This window comes from Bufo bufo, chromosome 3, assembly GCF_905171765.1.
Source record: "Bufo bufo chromosome 3, aBufBuf1.1, whole genome shotgun sequence".
In the NCBI taxonomy this organism is placed as follows: domain Eukaryota; kingdom Metazoa; phylum Chordata; class Amphibia; order Anura; family Bufonidae; genus Bufo; species Bufo bufo.
Genome location: NC_053391.1, coordinates 682175894 through 682195443, shown reverse-complemented (window position 1 = coordinate 682195443; position 19550 = coordinate 682175894).

Sequence of the window (19550 nt, the reverse complement as noted above, 5' to 3'; positions counted from 1 at the left end):
AAAATTAAAAACTTATGTTGTCCGTTCCTATGATACTCGTCGACCCTACAGAGTAACCCAACCCCCGACGATCACTTTTAGGACCTTTGATACCACTGTCAGAGCTTGGACTCACATTCCCTAGAACCTTCACATTTCATTATGTTCAAAGGACTTTTTAAAAATCATTTTGTAGACGTTCTTCGCCACAATGCAGGTGGAGACAAGTCTGTGTCTTCCTTGTAGTTTCTGCATTAGAGCAACATCAGACATTGGGTGGAGTAGACATAAATGTGGCAAGGGAGATTGGATGACTACATCGTGGAGTCCATTTCATGGGTTGAACCAATTAGTTGTATATACTACAAAGGGAAACAATCGGGGGACGTGAAATACCTTGAGCGTGCACCAGTCCGTAAGGTGGAATTAAAGGTCCAAAAAGGTCAAAATCCCTCTGGTTAGGGCCAAAGAGGGTCATGTAGAAAAACTTGTTACAATTTTATTGGAGAAGTGGTTGGACTGTTCATCATGAAGAATCTACGGTACAGTTTCCTCCCATAATTCTCCATTTTTCGATCCTCTATGAAAAAAATTTCAGCTCCAATCTTTAACTTGTTTCAGACTTCAGAAACATAAGCACAAACTGGTCTATCCTACTGGTTTTAAAAAAGGAGAAGAATGACTTCGATACTCCACCTCATCTCATCGATACTGTTCTGATATTTCCTTGATCTCCCACCGGTCTCTACTTCCTTGTCCCTCTCGGCATAGGCAATGTGACCGCTCAGACAATCACTGGCCTCAGCTGTGACCCGCCAGTGATTGTATGAACAGTCCAAGATGGCCTGGGGAAGCAGAGATCAGGAATGGACCAGGAAGTATCGGAATGAGTGGGGTCGGTAAGGTAATTTTTTTTTAAATTCAAGTAAAAAATTCTCATATTTTCCTGGACATCAATCATTGCACCTCATGTCTTGGACAGACTAAAAGATTCATAAAGACTCATGTACTCCAGTCCATCATAACAGAAATGGCTACTGTAAGTCAAAAGTCAAGTTTGCAAAATTGAAAGGAGTTTTCCAATCTTCTCACCAAGCTTCAGGGGGCTTCTCGGGTCTAAAGTTCATGGCTTATTCAGATCAATCTACTGCATCTCCACACATCACTAGGCTCATAAGCATAGTCAATAATGACATCAGCAAAACCAACGGTAACCTCACTTAAAGGGGATGTCCAATTTTGACATCCACTTTCCACAAGCACATGGCAAAACTGTCTGCTTGAACCATGTACTGTATGTTGTCAACAGAGCAGTGGTATACCGCCAATGGAGGCAGACCACGCAACTGCTATGGGATCGGTGGGGGAAGGGGCCCAGCCTTTCGGCTCACTGCTTCTTCATCCACCGTGCTGTGGAGATCCCCTTCCCCCTACGTCTGAGTATGTGGATCCGTTAGCTATGTCCAATGAGCACTGTCTCTCTGCTTGGTGTTGGGTTGGCCAATCTGCGTTAGCAGTGCTACCAGAGCCTGCTGCTGATTGGTAAGCCTAGTACCGTGCTATGTTTTAAGCAGCAGCAGACACAGTTCATGGGTGGAGGTATGTCAGTGGTGATCTATATAATAAGCAGTGGCAAGCAGCAGGCGCGGTTCATGGGGGAAGGGTATGTTGAGGCTAGGAACAAGCAATCAGGACCCAATTTTGATTCTTGCTATGGGGTCCAATGAATTCTATGCACCACCAATGAGGGCAGGTGAGGCGATCGCCTCAGGAAGCACCAGGTAGGGGCAAGTGGGGGGCAGCAGAAGGGCCATGGGCAATGAACGCTTTCATTGTGGAAAAGGGGATAGGTTAAGGAATTGGCATTGGCAGGGGGGGGGGAGGGCGCCATTTCGGTTTTCGCCTCAGGCAGCAGAAAGGCTAAGGGCACCCCTATGTATACCCTTGCACCAAAAGAGTAGTTATAGAGTGTGCTCAGATAATGGTTGCATGAGAGGCTCTAAAGATCTCTTTATCCCACCCCTCTTATAGATTTTGCACTGGGACCTATTGCACCTCTTGGTGGCACATATTAAGGATCATGTGCCTCTTTATGAAGTCTCCTCGAGGCAGTGTAGTCTTCTTCTGTATTTTTCTGTATGATGCCATGGATGCCGCAATTTATCCATTCGAAAACATCTGCCTCTGTCTGGAATTGGAAGCACATGGAGGTAGAGTATGAGTCCACAGCAGGTGTACAACATGGACCATAATAGGTTGTACATGAGACTTTGTATGAAGAACGGCTCTTAGTATAGAGGATCATGCCCACTGATTTCCAGGGGCTAACAAACTAAAAAGGGGTCATAGAAACCCCCTTTAAGTGAGAGGATGAAGCAACCTGCTCTATTGGTTCTACCACTTGTCCATAGGTCCACATAATTAGCTAGACCCTTACAACTGAGTCTAGTCCTGCATGCCAGCCCTTGACGTGGGTCCACCATACCGTCCCATACTTTTTGGGATGGATTTTTACTGCCATTTCTAACGTGATTTTACACAAGTTCATCTAAAATTGTCCTTATCGCCCATCAAGGGCTCGCTAAATCCGCCAAAACCCCACTCTAATCCCATCTCATCTGGGTATTGTGTAAAGGATCAGCGAAGATTGTGAAGCTGATAAAGCGAAACATTTTCATTTGACCACATCTTGGCATGGGACGCGGGTTCTGATGTATACATAAATACAAATGATTGCTCGGGGAAACATTCCAGTGAGATGTGAACATAATGGACATATGTCTTTATTCATTCCTCCTCTGGTATGTTATTATGTTTGTCGAAAACCCTTATTGAAATAATTAGGGCGCTGCTCGGCTCCGATGAACCTCGACCCGTGTTTTAACTCTCAGCAGGACCCAATCCCACAGCTGCCCCCCGCACTATTGCCCACGGGTGATGCTTATTGATCGGTTCCTTCTGTCGCCCAGACTACAGGTCACTGTTTAAATAAGTAAATAAGAAAGTGAGAATTAGGCAAGGATGCCGGAGGAGAACGTCAAGGGTGTGTTTGGATTAACCCCTTATTACAGTTCACCTCCTCTTTTGATCTTCTAATAATGATATATTACTGCTTGGTGGATATTAAGGGCCCCAGGGGCCCTGTGTATCCCTCAATGCTGTTTTATGGAGCGCTACATGGCAACAGAAGCATAACCTGCTTGTTTTCTCTTGTTTTGTCTACAGTACCGTATGACATTGTTTTGTGGCTACATCATGCTCCACAGTGATATTTTTGTAGTACCTCAGACCTAAGGATATCTGCAATTGCTGAAATGTTTTATTATGTATCGTTGTATATTTTCATATGTTTAGGCAGTGCATTCCAGCGAGAAGAGGTATGGTTGGCAATGGTTGGTAGGAACAGGGCTAACCACCCCCTCTTGGTAGGAGTGGGCTGGTCCTACTTCCTGCCAGGATGGGGAGTTCCTGAGTAGACAGCAAGGAGATAGTTAGTGCCTACCTGAGCTCCTACTTCAAGGAACCGTTTCAAATTCACTCCAAAGAGATCACCAGAATCTAAAACACTGCTTCCAGAAAGCTTCAGTGAAATCACAGCTTTACAGACCCTGCTGCAGGTGAGGGACTACAGCTCAGACACCCAGCACCTAGCTAACACCCAGGCCATACTAACTTAAAGCCTGTATCCCACAGTGTAAACTTATAGCCACAAATGCCTGCTAGTGCCAATTAATTGCTACACAACCAGCCACCATACCTCCTCAGACACTGCACTTTGTACTTAATACTGCTGCCACAAGGTATATTTTACACTAAGTAAAGAAAGACCTTTATATGTTTAAGTCTGGTCTGATTCTTCAATACTACATTTACACTGCACCAATCCCCAGAAAGCAACAGCCTGAAACAGTACACTGTGACACCTCTGTGACCACTACCACTACCTCGCCCTCGGCTCCTCCTGGGCTCGCTGCACTTTGACTGTGGTTGACTACATAAGTTCTACACAGTCCAACTTTATGGGGTTTTCTGGGATTTAAAGGGGTTCTCCAAAACCAGGGACCCATTTTTTATATGCATTGGTTTTAAAAAAAAAAGTCTCAGTTTTCACTGGCTCTCCAGTTCCAGTGCCAAGCTCCCTTTCCTCAGCCTCCAGTCCTCGTTGGACTGAAAGGATAAAGTACCATGTGCAGACATGTCAGTGTGCAGGCACGGCGCATAACTGCTGCGACAGCTGAGGCCACTGATTGGCTGGCAGCAGTGACTTGCGTCTAGGCGGCACATGACACTTCTTGACCCCAAGCAAAGAGCTGGGCACTGTGACCAGAGCACTGGTGACAGGTGAGTGTTTAGTTTTTTTAACCACTGCATATAGGAAAAGATGTTCCTAATCTCAGAGAACCCCTTTTAATATCCATGACCTATTCTCGGGATAGGTCAACAATATCACATCAGTGGGAGGGGTCTGACCTCGACACCCTCACCGATCAGCTAAAGAGGCCATGGTACTTGGCCGATTGCTCCGGCCTCTTCCTAGCCAATGACATTGTGTCCATCACATGGCCTTTGTGTAGCTCATTACTATTCAAGGGAATGGGATTGCACTGCAATACCAGACAGAGCCACTATACAATGTATGGCGCTGTGCTTGATATAGTATGAAAGGCTGCAGCGCTCATCCCCTTCAAATAGTTGATCGATAGAGGTACCAGGAGTTGGACCCTCACCAAGCTGATACCGATGACTTATACTGACTGTTGACTTTTATGCTATGTCTGTGCATGTTATTATATCTTAAGTGTGCCATGTAACTTCAGCCATGTATAATACCCCATGCTGTGATGCTATATGATGACCCATGTAATGTGCCTTTAAACCACTGTAAAAATGCCAGAGGAACCTGATATGATCTTCACTAAAGTGAGTGAAACAACCTGTATGTATTGTGTCCATGTCAGGATGTGTATTGATGGTATGGCAGGTAGCCTGTAATTGCGTTCCAACACTTTGGGGGTGTTATTTATTTAGGGCAGCGTCACAGATCAGTGTTGGGGTCACATCCCCGGAGTCTCGATACAAGTTAGCATGTTACGCAGCTGGGAAAAAAGAAGTACAGAAAGACTTAATGGTCAGACAGGAGAGACACAGCACAAGGGGGAGCTGGAGACACTGCAGATTCCTGCATGTAGTTAGCTAGCAGTGGAGGTGAATGATAGTAACTAGAAGGGTGCACCATCTCAGTGCATAGATAAGGTAAAGACTCAGCTGTGCACCACAGAGGACTAGAAGGCAGGGCATAGGGGGAAAAAGCTGCCTAGACCCCACATCCTGATGCAGTTAAAACCTGTACAGAAGACGGGCCTGTAACCAAGTCCGGCCAGCCTGCTGGCAAGAACTAGAGGCAATTTACTGTGTGCAATACAGAGTGTGCTCAGTAGTTGCGAGGTTACGGTTACCGCATTGTGAGGGACGGCTCCACGTGAAGAAGATACAGCCGCGTCAGTTGTATTTACTCATCTTCACCATTGCACCGCAAGTGAAGGGAGAGGGCAAGGTGTTGTCTCTTAAAGAGACAGTACTAATGCTTCATCTGTTGACTCAAACAAAACCAATAAACAGCCTTTGTAACCACTCAGCCTGTTGCTTCTTGTATTTTAGCCATCAAGCTTGTTGTACCGCTTGAGGCCAGTCAATATTATGTGTTCTGCGTCAACCTGATTCTTTCTGCCATCCTAAAGTGTGAAGCCACTCCACACCATTGGAGGGCCAAAACATATCCCTAGTAAGGATTGGCACTTTTGCAAGCCTGTACAGCTGTCTTCAGCTAAGACCACACATGCTTATACTGCCAATGACGAGCACGGCCAAGGTCCGCAGCAGGAGCAGTGATGCAAATCCCTTGTATAAAAATGTAGCTAAAAAAAATGGTGGTCACATGTGCCACCCAGCAGGACCATCTACGCAATTGAGGCATCAGAAGAAGAACCGGAGGTAAAAACACAGAAGATAGACAGTAAAATCATAAAAACATGCTATAAAAAAGCCATAAATCCTGCATGTCTGCACATCTTTCTCTATTAAAGGCTAGGTGGGGTGCTGAGTCTCCTTAAAGAGACCAGCTATGTATGGAAACTTACTGGAAGTGCTACACGGTATGGAGACTTATATAGGCAATGCTCAATGCGAAAAGAATATGCAAAGAGGTATCTTCCAAGAAAGAAAACCATCTCACTAACGCCACCTTGTGGAAATGGCTCCCTACGAGTCAACTTTTTAACTAAGCCTTGAGATATAAGAAGGGAATATTGCCAAGCCAAACATCCATCCATGGACAGCCATTGTAGGGTGCATGCACAAGGTGGCGCTAATGGGATGGTTCTTATTCCTTGGGAGATGCCCTTTTTGCATATCAAATGATGTCTATGAGAGATTGAGCCTTTTTGGTTTCTCCCAATACATATTGGTGGTGTCTTCTGCCTGTAGATGGATTGCAGATTTCTAGAGGAAAGTCATGTGCTTGTAAATTTCCTACCATTTCAGATCATTTGCAGCAATGAGGGAGCCACTGCCTACAAGTTGCACCCCTTTGTACTGGGATGCATTGAGTCACACCACGAATGTAAGAGACCAAGGTGCAAGAGTTAGAATGGAAATCAATGGAAATGTGACCAATCCTAGTCTGCAACATATGGATGTAGAAAAAAAACATACTATGTCTCATGCAGATAAGTGTATCTCATACTGTTCTGATGGAGGCATTCTAACCATCTGCACAGAGTTTGGAAGGGACAATACAGAATGAAAATTTCCATCTCTGTTTCTTGGAAGAGCCCAGTGACCTCTGCATCCACCATTCATTCTCTGCACGTCTTTTTGATGTGCCGGAGGGTGAATCTCCACCACTACGTTTCCAACTAGGAATAAAGGACTCCCGACTCGATCTAATAGAAGATGTCTTCCCAGGAGCAGCCTGCAATGGATTACAGTATATTGCATTATGCTGCAATGCTTTGTGGGATGGATGGAGTCTATAATAACCTGTGACATCTTCCCTCTATAAAGCCATAATTGGAAAACTTGTCATTCCTAAACTGAGAACAGTAGACTCATGAAATCTGGAACAGGACCCGGCATGGTACTGATCGAGTCACATATTTCATCCTAATTCAATAAATTGTTACTTTTATGTTTCTGGAGCGATGATTTGTAGCAGGTTGTCATGTTACACGGAGAGCTCATAACAACACAGAGATTGGATTAAGATACGACCAAAGCGAATTACTTTAATGGACATCAGAAGCAAATTAAAAATATCATAGGTCCAAGGTGGAGCTGGTTTCATGGACCCCCTATCACTATGCGGATTAATAGCTAATCACCCACTGCGCTTTCAAATCCAAATTGAAAAATGTAGTTTTATGTATCTAATTTTCCTGAGAACGAAGAAAAGGAATGGTACAAATGTGCTCATACATTTACTGTAAGGGTAATTTCACACTTGCGGCAGGACGGATCCGACATGCTGTTCACCATGTCGGATCCGTCCTGCCGCTATTTCGCCGTGCCGCCGTGCCGCCGCTCCGTCCCCATTGACTATAATGGGGACGGGGGTGGAGCTCCGGCGCAGCACGGCGGTGCATGGCGAAAGCCGCCGGACTAAAAAGTCGGACATGCAGGACTTTTTAGTCCGACGGCTTTCGCCGTGCACCGCCGTGCTGCGCCGGAGCTCCGCCCCCGTCCCCATTATAGTCAATGGGGACGGAGCGGCGGTCCGGCGGCACGGCGAAATAGCGGCAGGACGGATCCGACATGGTGAACAGCATGTCGGATCCGTCCTGCCGCAAGTGTGAAAGTACCCTAATATACAGATATCTTGTATTATACAACTGATGTATCTCCTGTTGAATATCCTATATTTAGGATATACTACTATTGTAATACTGTATATAATGATATAATACTGCTCCTATGTACAAGAATATATCTACTATAATACTGCTCCTATGTACAAGAATATAACTACTATAATACTGCTCCTATGTACAAGAATATAACTACTATAATACTGCCTCCTATGTACGAGAATATAACTACTATAATACTGCTCCTATGTACAAGAATATAACTACTATAATACTGCTCCTATGTACAAGAATATAACTACTATAATACTGCTCCTATGTACAAGAATATAACTACTATAATACTGCTCCTATGTACAAGAATATAACTACTATAATACTGCTCCTATGTACAAGAATATAACTACTATAATACTGCTCCTATGTACAAGAATATAACCACTATAATACTACCTCCTATGTACAAGAATATAACTACTATAATACTGCTCCTATGTACAGGAATATAACTACTATAATACTGCTCCTATGTACAAGAATATAACTACTATAATACTGCTCCTATGTACAAGAATATAACTACTATAATACTGCTCCTATGTACAAGAATATAACTACTATAATACTGCCTCCTATGTACAAGAATATAACTACTATAATACTGCTCCTATGTACAAGAATATAACTACTATAATACTGCCTCCTATGTACAAGAATATAACTACTATAATACTGCCTCCTATGTACAAGAATATAACTACTATAATACTGCTCCTATGTACAAGAATATAACTACTATAATACTGCTCCTATGTACAAGAATATAACTACTATAATACTGCTCCTATGTACAAGAATATAACTACTATAATACTGCTCCTATGTACAGGAATATAACTACTATAATACTGCTCCTATGTACAAGAATATAACTACTATAATACTGCTCCTATGTACAAGAATATAACTACTATAATACTGCTCCTATGTACAAGAATATAACTACTATAATACTGCCTCCTATGTACAAGAATATAACTACTATAATACTGCTCCTATGTACAAGAATATAACTACTATAATACTGCTCCTATGTACAAGAATATAACTACTATAATACTGCTCCTATGTACAAGAATATAACTACTATAATACTGCCTCCTATGTACAAGAATATAACCACTATAATACTGCCTCCTATGTACAAGAATATAACCACTATAATACTGCTCCTATGTACAAGAATATAACTACTATAATACTGCTCCTATGTACAAGAATATAACTGCTATAATACTGCTCCTATGTACAAGAATATAACTACTATAATACTGCTCCTATGTACAAGAATATAACTACTATAATACTGCCTGCTATGTACAAGAATATAACTACTATAATACTGCTCCTATGTACAAGAATATAACTACTATAATACTGCTCCTATGTACAAGAATATAACTACTATAATACTGCTCCTATGTACAAGAATATAACTACTATAATACTGCTCCTATGTACAGGAATATAACTACTATAATACTGCTCCTATGTACAAGAATATAACTACTATAATACTGCTCCTATGTACAAGAATATAACTACTATAATACTGCTCCTATGTACAAGAATATAACTACTATAATACTGCCTGCTATGTACAAGAATATAACTACTATAATACTGCTCCTATGTACAAGAATATAACTACTATAATACTGCTCCTATGTACAAGAATATAACTACTATAATACTGCTCCTATGTACAAGAATATAACTACTATAATACTGCTCCTATGTACAGGAATATAACTACTATAATACTGCTCCTATGTACAAGAATATAACTACTATAATACTGCTCCTATGTACAAGAATATAACTACTATAATACTGCTCCTATGTACAAGAATATAACTACTATAATACTGCCTCCTATGTACAAGAATATAACTACTATAATACTGCTCCTATGTACAAGAATATAACTACTATAATACTGCCTCCTATGTACAAGAATATAACTACTATAATACTGCCTCCTATGTACAAGAATATAACTACTATAATACTGCTCCTATGTACAAGAATATAACTACTATAATACTGCTCCTATGTACAAGAATATAACTACTATAATACTGCTCCTATGTACAAGAATATAACTACTATAATACTGCTCCTATGTACAGGAATATAACTACTATAATACTGCTCCTATGTACAAGAATATAACTACTATAATACTGCTCCTATGTACAAGAATATAACTACTATAATACTGCTCCTATGTACAAGAATATAACTACTATAATACTGCCTCCTATGTACAAGAATATAACTACTATAATACTGCTCCTATGTACAAGAATATAACTACTATAATACTGCTCCTATGTACAAGAATATAACTACTATAATACTGCTCCTATGTACAAGAATATAACTACTATAATACTGCCTCCTATGTACAAGAATATAACCACTATAATACTGCCTCCTATGTACAAGAATATAACCACTATAATACTGCTCCTATGTACAAGAATATAACTACTATAATACTGCTCCTATGTACAAGAATATAACTGCTATAATACTGCTCCTATGTACAAGAATATAACTACTATAATACTGCTCCTATGTACAAGAATATAACTACTATAATACTGCCTGCTATGTACAAGAATATAACTACTATAATACTGCTCCTATGTACAAGAATATAACTACTATAATACTGCTCCTATGTACAATAATATAACTACTATAATACTGCCTCCTATGTACAAGAATATAACTACTATAATACTGCCTGCTATGTACAAGAATATAACTACTATAATACTGCTCCTATGTACAAGAATATAACTGCTATAATACTGCTCCTATGTACAAGAATATAACTACTATAATACTGCCTGCTATGTACAAGAATATAACTACTATAATACTGCTCCTATGTACAAGAATATAACTACTATAATACTGCTCCTATGTACAAGAATATAACTACTATAATACTGCTCCTATGTACAAGAATATAACTACTATAATACTGCCTCCTATGTACAAGAATATAACTACTATAATACTACCTCCTATGTACAAGAATATAACTACTATAATACTGCTCCTATGTACAAGAATATAACTGCTATAATACTGCTCCTATGTACAAGAATATAACTACTATAATACTTCTCCTATGTACAAGAATATAACTACTATAATACTGCCTGCTATGTACAAGAATATAACTACTATAATACTGCTCCTATGTACAAGAATATAACTACTATAATACTGCTCCTATGTACAAGAAGATAACTACTATAATACTGCCTCCTATGTACAAGAATATAACTACTATAATACTGCTCCTATGTACAAGAATATAACTACTATAATACTGCGCCTATGTACAAGAATATAACTACTATAATACTGCTCCTATGTACAAGAATATAACTACTATAATACTGCTCCTATGTACAAGAATATAACTACTATAATACTGCTCCTATGTACAAGAATATAACTACTATAACATCTCCTCGCTGATACTTTTTCTCTGGTTTACCATCTGGATAGTGTAGGGGATTATGCACATTATACAGTTGTTTACATGTTTCTTGTCATCTTTTAGATACATTGTAACTAGCAGAAAACTGAGACTGACAGAAGTGACTTTTCCTCAGTGATGAGCACGAGGTTCTGCTCTTGTTTTCTATCAGATATTTCCTCTGATCTTCGCTCGCTCTTTCCTGCTGTGTGTCCTGACATTTTCATCATCTTGTGTTACAGATTGTTCCTTTTATCTGCTGTGTTTCCACTTGCAGACACATGTATTGCGGTGGTGTCGGCCTGCATTCTCTTCCTGCGGAGCGGTGACACTTTATATTTACTAGTTAATCTACCATGCATGCCCGCTCTTCTCATGTTAATTATAAAAACGTGACGACTACCGATAATCCCACTACATCCAGCCCCACGCCGTCTATTTGCAGTCATATCCTGTGGTTTGTAGCCGGGTAATTATATCATAAGGGGAAACTGTTTACTTTTGTTACTGCACGATATCATGTCTCCTCTGTGCTCATCACAATGGGGTCAAGGGCATTGTCATAGGTCATCATGAGTGGTGATCTCCGCTCTCAAAACACAGTGTTTGCCCTACGGTATTGATCTGTAGCCATTTTCCTGTGACTGATCAGTGGGATATTCATGACAGTGGGACATTCAGTAATACATTAAATACCTACTGTAGTACCAGGTGATTAGTGATACATTCAATACCCAGTCCCTGGTAGTTAGTGCTACATGCAATGCCCAGTCCCTGGTAGTTAGTGCTACATTCAATACCCAGTCCCTGGTAGTTAGTGCTACATGCAATGCCCAGTCCCTGGTAGTTAGTGCTAAATGCAATGCCTAGTCCCTGGTGGTTAGTGCTACATTCAATGCCTAGTCCCTGGTGGTTAGTGCTACATTCAATACTTAGTCCCTGGTAGTTAGTGCTACATTCAATGCCCAGTCCCTGGTGGTTAGTGCTACATTCAATACTTAGTCCCTGGTAGTTAGTGCTACATTCAATGCCTAGTCCCTGGTGGTTAGTGCTACATTCAATACTTAGTCCCTGGTAGTTAGTGCTACATTCAATGCCCAGTCCCTGGTGGTTAGTGCTACATTTAGTACATAGTCCCTGTTAGTTAGTGCTACATTCCATTCAAAGTCCCTGGCGGTCAGTGCTACATTCAATACATAGTCCCTGGTGGTTAGTGCTACATTCAATACATAGTCCCTAGTAGTTAGTGCTACATGCAATGCCCAGTCCCTAGTAGTTAGTGCTACATTCCATTCATAGTCCCTGGTGGTTAGTGCTACATTCCATTCATAGTCCCTGGTGGTTAGTGCTACATTCATTACCTTGTCCCTGGTGGTTAGTGCTACATTCATTACTTTGTCCCTGGTGGTTAGTGCTACATTCCATTCATAGTCCCTGGTGGTTAGTGCTAAATTCATTACCCAGTCTTTGGTGGTAGGTATGACATGTAATATCTGCTCCCTGTTTACAGAGTTACATTCGGTATCCATTTCCAGGTGGAATTCAATATCAGGCACCTGTGTGTATTTAGTTCCAGGTGGGACTGCATTCAAAATGTAGTCCATGATCGGGTTACATTTAATACATTTACGCTGGTGGTGTTACACTCAGTATCTGCTGCCCCGATAGAGATGAGTGTATTGGTTCTAAATTAATTCAAATTATTACAAATTTCTGTTTCCAACTAATCCAACGTTTTGGGGATTTGTCTTACACAAATCAATTAAAATTGTGTCTTCCATTTTACATATCACAATACAGAGAAGATGAAAATATAAAGGGGCCCCCATGCCTGCGGGCGTGCCGTCAATCGACATGTCTTAGGCACTATAGGCAGTATATAAATCCGAGATAGGATCTGCAATGTTTTTCTGGGTTTGTGCATTAGATGGATAACAGCCTGTTAGATAGAAGAAAGAGATCTTAAGGCCTCATGCACACGACAGTTGTTTTTTGCGTCCGCAAATTGTGCGTCCGCCCAAAAAAACGGATGCGGCATCCGTTTTTTTTTGGAGGATATGTTTTTTTCCACAGATCCCTTGTAATAAATGCCTGGCCTTGTCCGCAAATGTGAAAAAAAGTAGGACATGCACAATTTTTTTTGCTGAAGGGAAACACGGACAACGGACGCGGAACACAAACGGATGAACTATCAGCATTTTTTTGCTGACCCATTGAAATGAATGGGTCCCCATCCTATCCGCAAAATAACCGGAACGGAGGCCGAGAAAAACAACTGTCGTGTGCATGAGGCATAACTAGCAGAATGCAGATCCTTTAGTGTCAGAGGAGTTCTTCCACAGCAAAGAGAAGACAATAGCTGGTTAGATGTATGATTGTTCAGAGAGGTTTTAGAGACAGGAGTAAGAGCGTTGTATTGTATTACGTACTCAGGCTGCCTCAGGAAGGCTGGTTCTGTCGGCCATTTGTCAGACGGCCTGTGCTAGTGTGCAGCATTTAATGGGCATTTAATGTCAGCGGATTTGACTCAGCTCTCTCTGCAACTGCCCTGCTCATTTGCATATATTAAAACATCATTTTTCTCAGCAATGAGGGCACATAGGAGCATGGGACCAACACAGACGCCTTCAGCTGCCAAGGGCGCATGTAACAGGTCAGCCAGTGTCATAGGTACAAAACTGCTGACAGATGCCCATTAATGCTATACTAATTATCTTATTATTATTAATGTGAACCGCCCTATCTTCATCACATATTTCCCATGTCCATTGTGTTCCATATTGTACTGCTGCAACTAATACAACCGCAGCTGTAGCTAATACTATCCCTACATAGGCAAGCATCTCCTGTCTTGTCCATCAAAATTTCATACTGTGCTGCTGCCACTTCTACTGCCCCTGAACAGTCGCACGTATCCTGCATGTTCCATACTGTGCTGCTGCCACTACTACTGCCCCTACCTAGATGCACATTTCCTACATTTTCCATACTGTACTACTGCTTCCACTACTACCACCTCTACAGAACCGCATATCTCCTGCCTTGTCAATCATATTCTATGCTGTGCTGCTGCCACTACTACTACCCTTACATAGTTGCACATCTCCTGCATGTTCCATACTGTGCTGCTTCTGCCACTACTACTACTTCTACATAGTCACATATCTTCTGCATGTTCCATACTATGCTTCTACCACTACTACCCATACATAGTTGCACATCTCCTGCATGTTCCATACTGTGCTGCTGCTGCTGCCACTACTACTACTGCCCCTACATAGCTGCACATTTCCTGCATTTTCCATACTGTACTACTACTGCCACTACTACTACTTCTACATAGTCACATATCTTCTGCATGTTCCATATTATGCTGTTACCACTACTACCCATACATAGTTGCACATCTCCTGCATGTTCCATACTGTGCTGCTGCTGCTGCTGCTGCCACTACTACTACTACCCCTACATAGCTGCACATTTCCTGCATTTTCCATACTGTACTACTACTGCCACTACTACTACTTCTACATAGTCACATATCTTCTGCATGTTCCATATTATGCTGTTACCACTACTACCTATACATAGTTGCACATCTCCTGCATGTTCCATACTGTGCTGCCACTACTACTACCCCTACACAGCTGCACATTTCCTGCATGTTGCTACTGCTGCCACTACTACCACCTCTACAGAGCTGCACATCTCCTGCCTTGTCAATCATGTTCCATATTTTACTGCTTCCACTGTACTACTACTACCCCTATACAGTAGCACATCATCTGCATTGTCCATTATGTTTCATACTGTGCTGCTGCCACTGCTACTATTCTCTACATAGCTGCATATCTCCTGCCTTGTCCATCATCTTCCACCAACAGGCATCTGCCCCAAAAGGGACCATTTTTGGGCCATTTTCAATTTTGCAAAGCATAAAAAATCCATCAGTGCAGTGTGTTGTTATTAAGCAGGTGTTTGCTACCACAGTTAACTATCCACTTACCCACAGTCATATACAGTATGTTGCTGTCGCATTGACATTGCTAATATGCTGTCTCCAAGTTAAAGGGCTTGAAAGGGGTTCAGTACAGTCCTAGGAGACCCCCAGAATGTTATACATGACTTTTCAGGGCAATTGGGGCACTTGCTGAATTTAATAGGATCAAATCGAATCTGACGGCCAAAATCAATAGAATCAGAACCGAAAAAAAAAATCTGGAAATTCGTTCATCTCTAGTCCCTAGATGAAAAAAAAAAAAAACTATAAAGTGTCACAATTAATTTGTACCTATTAATAGTAGCAAAGTAAAATGATACAATGTTGCAAATTAGACCTGAAGATAAATAAACAAAGAAACATGTAGATAAACAAATAAAGAAAGAAACATGATTCCGCTGGTGGGTGCAAGAAGGAGGGTATAATTAATCAGAGGAGGGAGTGGTATGAGCCTGGTTCTTCTATTTCTGATCCCTAATAGATTGTCAGCTAACGCCCCGAAAAGGGCAACCCAGATCTGCACACCTGACCCTCTCTATGCCCAACATTCATTTAGCTCCCATGTGTTTCATAAAGAAATGATCAGCGGGACGAGGCAGAAATAGCGTAGTGGCAGTAGAGCAGAAACGTTTCAGGTCAGAGTGGCTGTATGAACCAGCAACATGGCAGTATAGCCTGCAGAGTCCAGGCCAAGGACTCAGGGGGCACAGTTTGCTGCTGAGGGGATACTAATTGCTGCTGGCGGTACTATCTGGTGCTAGTGTAGGCACTGTTTGCAGCTAGGAGGGCATTATTAGGTGCTAGTAACAGTATGGTGGTATTCACTCTTCTTATGTTAATGGTAAAATGGTCATGATATGGCGGTATTATTTGGGCCTTGTATTGTGGCGTCATTGGTAATATTGATCTCTGTGAAGTGTTTTTTTTATCCAGTTACAGTATGGTGGTATTATTAATAATAATCTTTATTTATATAGCACCTACATATTCCGCAGCGCTCTACAAGTCATAAAAAGCACAGAACCATATTCAGTCATCTAGTGGTAGTTGTATAATTATGGTCACGATGTGGCGGTATTATTTGGGCCTTGTATTGTGGCATCATTGGTAATATTGGTCTCTGTGGAGTGTTGTTTTTTATCCAGTTACAGTATGGTGGTATTATTCAGTCATGTAGTGGTAATGGTATAATCATGGCCATGGTGTGGCGGTATTATTTCACCTTACTTAGTAGTATAATTGCAAATATGCTCCTTTATACGGAATGTCATAGTGTTGTTAGTCCAATATTTCTGCATTTGGGGCCCAGGGCCACACTTCGTCCAGCCAGCAACCAAACGCCCACACAGTACCAGCCTCATACATTGCCAGCTGCAGACCCCCATAAAATGCCCTCCTGTTATATGAAGAAGCCTAGAAGGGGCAGTTACTTGATTTCCAGCCCCCCACCCCTTCCTTATGCCCCTGGGGGCTGCTATGATCTTAATTATTGCTGGCACATCTGGATACAAATCACTGACCTTCTCAAGACCCAATAGTTTAATATAACACAACCCCCGCGGCCAATCATGTCCGTGACGTCACCCCACTGGGGGGAAGGGTGGGGGGGGGTGTTGTTGAGGAAATAATGGGAGATAAGACAAGACCAAACGCTAATCCTTCCCAGCTGCTGGAATCTTCTGATATTGATTTAGAGGCCTTAAGACGCTATTGCCCAAACGAGGGCCGGTCCACTCTGCCATAAATGAAGCTTCATCATTGTACAATGGAAAGTTCTGGAACTTTGTAACATACTTTGTGTTTCAAGGTCTGACTTTTTTTTCAAGATCTCTGCTTGCTGTCAGTGAAGGGGGTGCATTCTAGTTTACCCTTTTGATGCTAAGAACCTGTACAGACCTGAAAAGTGCTGCCATCAGTCTCACCAAAACCCTGGGGCAGGTACCGGGTGCTTTGCTTTGGACTCTGGAAAGCTGGGTAATACCCCCGCAGGGTGATCATATTGGTCCTCACCCAACTTTCCTGGGTTTCTGAATGGCGGCTAGTCATGCAGCAATGTGGTAGCGGCACATGTATTAGTCTAGACATATTTGTTGCTCAAGACTCTAGAAAAGCTGGGTACAATCTTTGGGAAGTCTAATAGCGGCCATATTGCTTGTCACTCAGCTTTCCTGTGTCTCTGAAGGGCGCTCTGACTAGTCATGCAGCAATGTAGTGATGGGGCAAAACTAGGAAAAGCTGAAGACTTTAAAGGCGACCATACTGATCGTCACTCAGCTTTCCTAGGGTTCTGAATGTCAAATTTGGATCTAACTGTGCAGCAGTATGGCAACGGGACAAGTGTCACTGCCTTACCATTGAGGACCGGATAACAGGCTTTATCACCCAGCTTTCCCAGCAGCAGATATAACTAAGAATTGATGGTTTAACCATTAGAATGCCTTCTGTTTAATAGGGGCACTTTAGGTGAGGGGTGCTCACAGAGAGCCCAATATATCCCTTTATAATCCTCCCAGGGACAAATTAGTGGGTTTATAAGATCATAAGACATCGGAGAATTCTGTAATAGAAGATTCTGCCATCTGTCCGCAAGACGAGGAAAGTGAGAAGAAACTGCAGCCTGAGGATCTGGTGGAGAGAAGAAGAAGAAGAAGAAAGAAAAATCCACAAGTCTGTCGGGAAAAACACAGATTCTGCTATAATGTTATCTTCTCCTTCTAAACAGATATAAGAGGATAGATAGATAATAGATAGATAATAGATAGATAATAGATAGATAGATATGAGATAGATAATAGATAGATAGATAGATAGATAGATAGATAGATAGATAGATAATAGATAGATATGAGATAGATAGATAGATAGATAGATAGATAGATAGATAGCTAGATAGATAGATAGATAGATAATAGATAGATAATAGATAGATAATAGATAGATAGATAGATAGATAGATAGATAGATAGATAATAGATAGATAATAGATAGATAGATAGATAATAGATAGATGATAGATAGAGAGATAGATAGATAGATAGATAGATAGATAGATAGATAATAGATAGATAGATAGATAGATAGATAGATAGATAGATAGATAGATAGATAGATAGAAGATAGATAATAGATAGATAGATAATAGATAGATGATAATAGATAGATAGATAGATAGATAGATAATAGATAGATAATAGATAGATAGATAGATAATAGATAGATAATAAATAGATAGATAGATAGATAGATAGATAGATAATAGATGATAGATAGATAGATAGATAGATAGATAGATAGATAGATAGATAATAGATAGATAATAGATAGATAATAGATAATAGATAGATAGATAATAGATAGATAGATAATAGATAGATAATAGATAGATAGATAGATAGATAGATAATAGATAATAGATAGATAATAGATAGATAATAGATAGATAGATAGATAATAGATAGATAATAGATAGATAGATAATAGATAGATAATAGATAGATAGATAGATAGATAGATAGATAATAGATAGATAGAAAGATAATGGATGGATAGATAATAGATAGATATTGAAGCAGGGATTTAAATCCCACCCCTGCTTTTAATCATAAAATCATCACAAGACACCAAATTCTGCTCCATCTGTTTATTACGCAATGTCTCCAGCTGCCGTAAGACGTCTTATGTATTGGCGGTCAATGACGGCTCAATATCTTCATTTCTGTAAAACTGGGCGGAGTCATCAATAGCGGGTGACGCCCCCTCTCACTTTAATAATGCCTGTGACCGGAGAGAACAGCAGATATAATATATACTAGTATATACAGATCCGCTGGATTGTACGCATCACCTGGTCTACGACTTTCCCGCCGCTCCTCCTCGTCCAGTATTGGCGCCACCTTCTAGTTGCCATGGTGATGACTGGTCATTATCTTCCTTTCGTAAGGAGCAGATCACTAATGGCCTCTGACCATTGTGACATCACAGCTTTGTGATGTCATAGGCTATGGGGAGGGGCCAAATGACCCCACAGAGCATGTGATGTCATACAGCTGTGATGTCACAGGGTATATAAAGCAGGCCCGGGGCCCGGCAGCCATTTGCAATCTGCTCCTTGCTAGAAGAAGATACCGACACGCCATCAGCATGC